Source organism: Mytilus californianus, unplaced genomic scaffold (assembly GCF_021869535.1).
Source record: "Mytilus californianus isolate M0D057914Y unplaced genomic scaffold, xbMytCali1.0.p SCAF_11, whole genome shotgun sequence".
Taxonomy (NCBI): domain Eukaryota; kingdom Metazoa; phylum Mollusca; class Bivalvia; order Mytilida; family Mytilidae; genus Mytilus; species Mytilus californianus.
The window spans coordinates 49790555-49798153 of NW_026262593.1; the positions used below are offsets into that span (position 1 = coordinate 49790555).

Below are 7599 nucleotides of genomic sequence, written 5' to 3' on the forward strand. Positions count from 1 at the left end.
TAATCTGTCTTTAAATTTGTCAGAGTTGAGATTTAAAGATTGAAAATATGAAAACCAGACGTTAGTTTGAATAGAATGTTCTGGACCATCCAAATTGTCTTCTTTTAATTCTTTGATGAGATTCCAATAACTCTTTGGATTATTATCCCTTAGATTATCCAGACTGTCAAGAATGTTTTGTTTAAATTTCCTTTGTTTATATTTACGTAGCTTATTATACTCCCTATAACATTTATAGTAAGACCCTTTTATAATTGGGTCCCAGGGGAATTTTGATAACAGCTCACCTTTAGAAATAAGGCTTTTACGTTTTTGTACCAGGTCTTTGTCAAACCATTTTTTGTTTTTGTATTTACGTGCAACTTTTTTCTTGGTTTTACGGAATATTAAACATTTACTGGCAGCATTATCTATTATATCAAAACATTCATTAGCTGCCTTTTCAATATAGTCCTCTGAAAGATTAAATTTTGTGTCTAAAAAATTTTTGATACTATTTCTAATAATTGGCTGGCATAAAGTATCTTGCAGTTTTTGTATAGAGGTTTCTGACCATATATATTTTCCTGGAAATAAAATAGTATTGTCTTGCTCCTTAGCTTTATGCGAGTAACTAGCTAACAGGCCAAATGTCAGTTTACAGTGACAGTCTGACAGAGTTGATAAAAAATCAGCAACATGAAAAAATAAAGTATCTTCAATCAAGTCTTCCGACATGATAACATAGTCAACCACACTACTACCTACTGCTTTTATACAAGTGTATTTACCATAAGACGAATTCTCACTTGTGTAATGTAAAAAAATAGAATGTGTGCCTTTATTTCTGTATCTGATTATATAGTTACATGTTTGACATCAGTATTTGTTTATAAAAAGTTTGATGATTGGTTTTGTTGTTTGGAGTAGCAACTGTTACATATGCACATTCAAGACAGAAAATAAAAACAAGTTTAACAACAAAATTTAATTAAGTAAGGTTAAAACGTAAGTTTCACTTCCAGTAGAAAATACATAAATTGTTATAGAATCAGAAGTTTTGTTACATGCAAAGTATATGTCTCATATTGACCCCTTAATGAAAACGTGACTAACTGCAAACAGTCAATTTAACGTTATGCCTGTAATGTGGATATGTTTGAATATCAATAAATTATACAAAATGTAAAAGCGTTTAACTGTTTTAAGTATGACGCGCGGCATGTTCTTATGCCAACGCTTTTGCACCCCAAAACAATTACTAAAAGAAGCATTCAATTCTTAGGTGAATTGAAAGGACAATGAAATTGATTTATGCATAATTTTTTTTCAAAAATTAATTTCGGTGAACTCGATTTTATTCGTATTGTAACACTAACCTAGTCAGTGATACGAAATATGTATATATATATATATATATATTTATATAATTAGCTCAGGGCTCCTTATTTATGATAGTATATTTAAATTTTCATTAAGTTATTTAATGGAGGCATCATTTTGGAGGCTTACCTAGTTAGAATGAATAGAATAATTCAACCTGTCACCACTGTCGTTGTGATTTGTCATTTTGTATGGAATGGCAACAATGGCAAATTACAATAAAACTGCCGGCAAGCGGTATGTTTTTCAGTCAATTCACTCGCCATAAGTTTGATGAAAATGACTTACTTTCTACTGCCAATGACCCGTGAATTGAACCCATATAATCCCGCACTCCAGACTTTCATACAACCACAAGATCGCAGACTAGATTAGGAAGCGAGCAGATAAAATAGGAGGACATGCACATAATTTCCCTTTATACATATTATTTCCCATACTTATAGAATCTAAAACCATCAAATCATGTATAATAATAGTCTATTATGGTATACTTTTCATTAAGTTGTGATGTACTAAATGATTTTGTTTGCAAATTTAGTGTGGACCACTTTACGTTATCATCATATATACAGCATTACTTTATTACAAAAACAATAAGGTTAATGATAGTTGACATTTAGACTTGAACATTGTATGTTCAATGGTTTGGGGCGTGGGGTTAAGGGGAGTTACAATGACCGACACACATAAGTAAATCTCATAGCAATGATATGAAAGAGTCGTGACATGGGGTTAAAAATGCAAAGAACTGTCAGTTTGCTCAACGTTCGGGTAACGATCTGCAGATATTATTTTATTCTGAATCCGAGGCGACCAGTCTGTGCCCTTACTCCTAAATACTGCGTGTATTTATCAGAGAAACAGCAAATACAAATTGTAAAGTCTTTGTTCGACCAATACAATGTCTGAACCTATGCGAGCACGAGACCTACATCCCAACCCCCTCCCCCAACCGAGGCTGTTCGTCCATCAGATATTTTTTTATCAAAATAGAACTCGATATTTACCGCTCTCTAAATGATTGATTGATTATTGGTGTTTAACACCACTTTCAGCACCCTCGACAATTTCATGGCGGCCTGTTTTTAATAGGAATCCAGAGAGAACCAACCTTCGGCGGGAAAATTGGCAATCCTATTTCTTCAAATAAGATCGGATTCGAACGAAGCGTTTCATTAGCGAGGTTCGAACTGACAACCTCGGTGTTGACAAAATGCCTATTAAAAGGGGATCTGAATATGCAACAAACATTAAATACCGTTATTCGGATCTGATCCGTTTTATGTTTTAGTTTTATAACATTACCTCCCGTACAATCTCATGATCCAAAACTTATCTTATAACATCAACTTACGTGCAATCTTAGACTTTCTTGACAGAAATGAGCGGTAATAGTATCCCTTCAGATAAGATTTATTTTCTTATGTCCTCATTATGGGTTTTATTTTATACAATGATTTCCTTAGAATCACTTAACGTTATCACGGAAGTGTTATCCATTTGCAGATTACTTAAGTGAACAGATATGACAAGTTATCGATGTAAATAACCATTAAAACATACTAACCTGTTTTAAAGTTTTACCTTGGTTCATTTTTAAAATAGACCAGGTAGTAGGGAATGTGCTTAAAATAGACCTCACTCAACGTCGTGTCATAAACCGATGGAAAACATGACGTCAACAAAAGTCATTGTTTTCCCTATTTCCAATTTTTGAAAATGGAAATGGAAAACTTACACCTTTTGTTGACTTGGCTTTGAAGGAAACAAGAACATAATGGTCAGGTGTTTAGACAGCTTAAATGTTGTACTTAAGACAAGGAAGTCGACGATTTTCAAAATATTTACAAATATTTGACTTATAGTGCTGAATCTCTGACGTCTATGATCTTGACCGAGATTGCGTCCTTTGAGTAGAATATACTTAGCCAATCGTGATCGGTTGATCGAAGGCAGTGCTTATTTAGTTGTTTTTTTTTAGATCGCTGAGCGTTTCCCGGAGGTGATCCGATTCTATTGCGAGTCCAGCTCTCCGGCTACGTTTGCCGTCCTACGTTGGGTGCCAAGTATTCTGTAACAATAGAACATATTTCTCACAAGAAAATCATATTGTCACTTCGAGGAATCATGCTCTCATGTTAAAATACGAAAAGCAAAGTTGAGATCAAAAGTAATATCCATCATTCTAATCTGAATAAAAGGAGATGACGGTTGACCGTCAATGAGACAGAAACCAAACACGACATCAAGAGATTAAAGATACGGTCTTTAACAATAGACACGTGCCAATTCAATAAACCGAGTTTCAAATTTTTCATGCCTTTTCAGAACAACACATTAACAATTAATCCAATTAAGGTTTTGTTAGTCGATATGGAGAGAAATTTAGACCGTCACTAGAACAAACCACCTACGAACCCCCGATAGAGTTGTTAAAGGGTTCTTTAACCATTAAAGAGCTATTAGCTTTTCCTACACGAAACATTGGATATGTCGTCTTCGTTCTGACCGGACGTGGTTCCATATTTAACAGCCCGCACAGCCAAATAGACGCTTCTTTGGAATTTAGAATGCATTGTACCGTCGGATTGGTCGCACTAACCATCTTTTTATTACTCAAGTGAACAGTTGGAGCAGATACATTGAATGTAAAAACACTTCTAGTAGTAAGTACTATGGTAAGTTTTGAAACAAAACAGCATTGTGGACTAATGCAGTTCTAAATATTACTGCGTATTGAGGACTTCAGCATTCATTTATAAGTCCTGATTGACCTATCAAAATAAAACATCTTTATCCAGCAAAATATCAATAAGAATGAAAACGACATTGAGGTCCACGTGAAAAATGGGCAACAGTCAAAAATGTAATTTTGTAGACCTGAATAATAACAAGAGAGAAGTGGCTGCACTTACAAAGAAAATAAAATGTATATGCATGAATCGTAGGTTACAGTGTGTTCAACCGTTGCAATACATATTGTACAAATACAATACTAGTATTGACATCGGACCATCATCGAGCAGCCTACATGTATTGAATTGGGAAAAAACTCATCAAGATACAAGTTTTATGATTTTATAGGCCAGACGCTTTTCGTCTACACAAGAAATCGGAAAGTTAGAACAAGTATCAAAGAAACGCACATGCTTAGATTCGTATTGTAGAAAGTTAAATATGTCTAGATACAAATGACGACGGCATATTAACATATGAATTAAACGGGATTCTTTATGGCTAGCCGTTCTCGTCAAAACTATGTTTAAACCTTTTTTCGAAAAAATTACACACTGAGAATTAAAAAAATCACACTGAGATTGAAGAACCTAAAATAACACACAGAAAAATCCAAATTACACACTGAGATTTTAAAATTGGTTTTATTTTGTAACGAGAGTAAGTTTTTTCTTGTTCTATTTGTCTTTGAAACGTAGTTTTTCTGACCGTTGTATTTTTAATGTTTTTTATAAAACATTTTGCGCCAAATTGAAGGACTAGCGAGTTCTGTCCCATAGTTGTTTACAGCTTGTAATAGATTCAGATTAAGTATGCTAATTAGATATGTGCGCATAAAAAGTATGAAAAATTTTGTCCTGCATTTTTTTCTAGTTGTAATCTCTGTCCTGCCTTTTTATTTTTCACTCCATTCGGTCCTGCCTTTTCTTTTATTAGTTTATCCTGACTTTTTTTAACATAAATTGTCATCCTGCCTTTTTATTTTTGCAAAGTTGTCATCCTGCCTTTTTTTTTTACTCAAAACTCCTGTCTTGCCTTTTTTTCAAATTTCATCCTAGCCCCCCATAAAAATCAAATGGTAGCTCCCTTATCTATGTTTAAAATAACTCTTTGAAAAGGGTGGGATACTTCTCCAAGAATTCAACTTAAAAAAATCTTAATAAATGAACATCTCTTCAAGTATTGGTCGACTTATAGCCACTTTTAGAACACAAAATCGAGACAGATTTCTATATTTTTTTCATTGGACTAAAAGTAAATTCTAAAGGTTTCCTTTAACAGAATTTTCATACCAATCTTTATCCTGACTTAACTGCACTTGCTTATAATAATGTTCCACCAATTTAATAGTTGATTTATTAAACATGACTTGTGTAAGTGATATTTAACAAAATTAATGGATTAACACCTCATTTCATATGTTAAAAACGATTTTAATGAAACACATTTTCGCTCAAATGAACAATTGATTAGAAACTGTACATGACAAAATTATTGTATCGAGCAACAGGGTACAAAGTGCAAAAATTAGTTACGTACTAAAATGTCAGCTACGTTTTAACAGGTTTAGGTCATTTCGATTATAAACTCCGTGTGTATTTAACATGAATTTAGTTTTTCAATCATGGAGCAGAAAACTTTCCTGGTGAAGGTAAATCTCCGGGTGACGTTAAATCGAGAAATGCATAGAAAATGGAAACGGGGAATGTGACAAAAGACAACAATCTGACCAAAGACTAGAAATCAGCTCAAGGCCACCAATGGGTCTTCAACGCAGCGAGAAAATCTCGCCCCGAAGGCGGGCTTCAGCCGGCGCCTAAACAATAAAGTATAATTTTGCTTTGACTTGGATAAATATTCTAAGCTATTTATTATGCATTATCTTCTTTGCTATCTCCACCTTCTAGAACATGCAAATAAACATTCTCTGTTTTAGAAAATTTGAAGTAATGATCTGTCATTATTTTTTCTGTTGTATTATATAGTATATCTATCATGTAAGCTCACGTACCTCTAAGTCTTGATTAACGAATCGGCAAATAAAAAGAGAAAGGTGAGTCAGCCCAAAAAACATAGCTACAAAATAAGCATTCACATCACATGACCGTTCGTGTACGTTTACCATGCGTGCAATATCATTGATTTATAATTTTTGTCCGTATTTTCAGGTAAACGAATGTTGTTGTATGCAAGCTGTTAAGTGCATAGAAATTAAAACGTTATCAATAAAAAAAAATATTTAAGTAGAACATTAATAAAATTAGACTCAATCTGGAAATTTTATTAATTCCTAAATCTTTATTGTGAAGTTAAATAAAAAGAAAATTATTACACCATTAGTATATCTCAATAAGTTCTGTGATGGTAAATACACAAAGTAATAAAGTCAATTAATTATGCTAATTAAGCGTTTGTTTTATAATATATAACTTAGTGGTAATAAAAATAACAATATAAGTAATTTGCCTACCTTAATCGCAGTGTATAATTTTTTCATAGAACTTGCCAAATGAACATCACTTTTATCAATACATTAAACTGTCAGCGTGCCTCTCTATATATAATTGTATTTTTCGTTTTCATCCAACGTCATGATTTCCAGCTAAGTCATTCGCCAATCAAATTTTACCACTGAACACAACATCAGGAACAGAAATAAAGATAACGGAACAAATCCAATAGTTGAAGATTTAACGGCAATTAATACTAAATCAATCACCAACACCTCAGAAAACCAGACAAAACAATTTAAAATAATAAGAAATTTACTTGATTATTTCACGAGAAAAAGGACAAATCACTTTGTGTAATTTCTGCTTCAAATTGTTAACACAAAGAGCAAGGTATCGACTATTATAAACATTATCTTCACGTCAAATAAACCACCGAGTTTACAACACATTGACGTTAATTGTTGGGTTGAAAATTAATGTTATCTTCTTTCCAATAAAATATATATTTCTATATCTAGCGATCTTCTATATATCGATATCGCAAGACGAAAGATAAGCATGGAAAAGTAAAGACACTTATACGATTCAGAAGTAATGAAATAACTAGCTTTATATATATAGAAAATGTGGCGGGGTTAGAATGTTTATAAGAGCCCAACCCTCCCCAAACCTATGACAATGGTGTAACAGCACAACTTAAATACAAACTTTACAAATCGGTATGTTTTCTATTTTTTTTTTTAATTCTACGAATTTGAAAGAAAAAAAATATACATTACAGAATGAAATTAGCCAAAACAAAAAACAAATCGCATGAACAAGGGAAATTATGTGAACGATGACTTTTAAAAACTTGTTAAGACAAGACTGTGACAAACTGCAGTTTTAGGTAAAACAATATATAGTTTAAAGCATTGACTGTATGCTAGTTAGCATTACTAGCTAGAACTGTAAAACGTTAAGCACCAACAAACTTATACTTCAATGCTGACGATACCGTTCGCTACTGACAATTCACGATGTCATCCATTAGTTTATACTTATT

General features: G+C 32.8%; 1 protein-coding gene across 4 annotated transcripts in view; it reads right to left on the bottom strand.

Moving 5' to 3' along the window:
- The window catches only part of LOC127720255 (cholecystokinin receptor type A-like), a 29128-nt gene extending 22386 nt beyond the window's left edge, over positions 1–6742 (bottom strand). The window contains exon 1 of one of the 4 annotated variants that reach the window (XM_052226742.1): positions 6572–6742. The gene's annotated coding sequence lies outside the window, so the exon portion shown is untranslated. Of the gene's footprint in view, positions 1–2719; positions 2893–2932; positions 2958–6112; positions 6174–6571 lie in introns of those variants that run through there. The other 3 variants (XM_052226744.1, XM_052226747.1, XM_052226746.1) reach the window with 3 other exon arrangements.
- Positions 6743–7599: the final 857 nt, after the last annotated feature.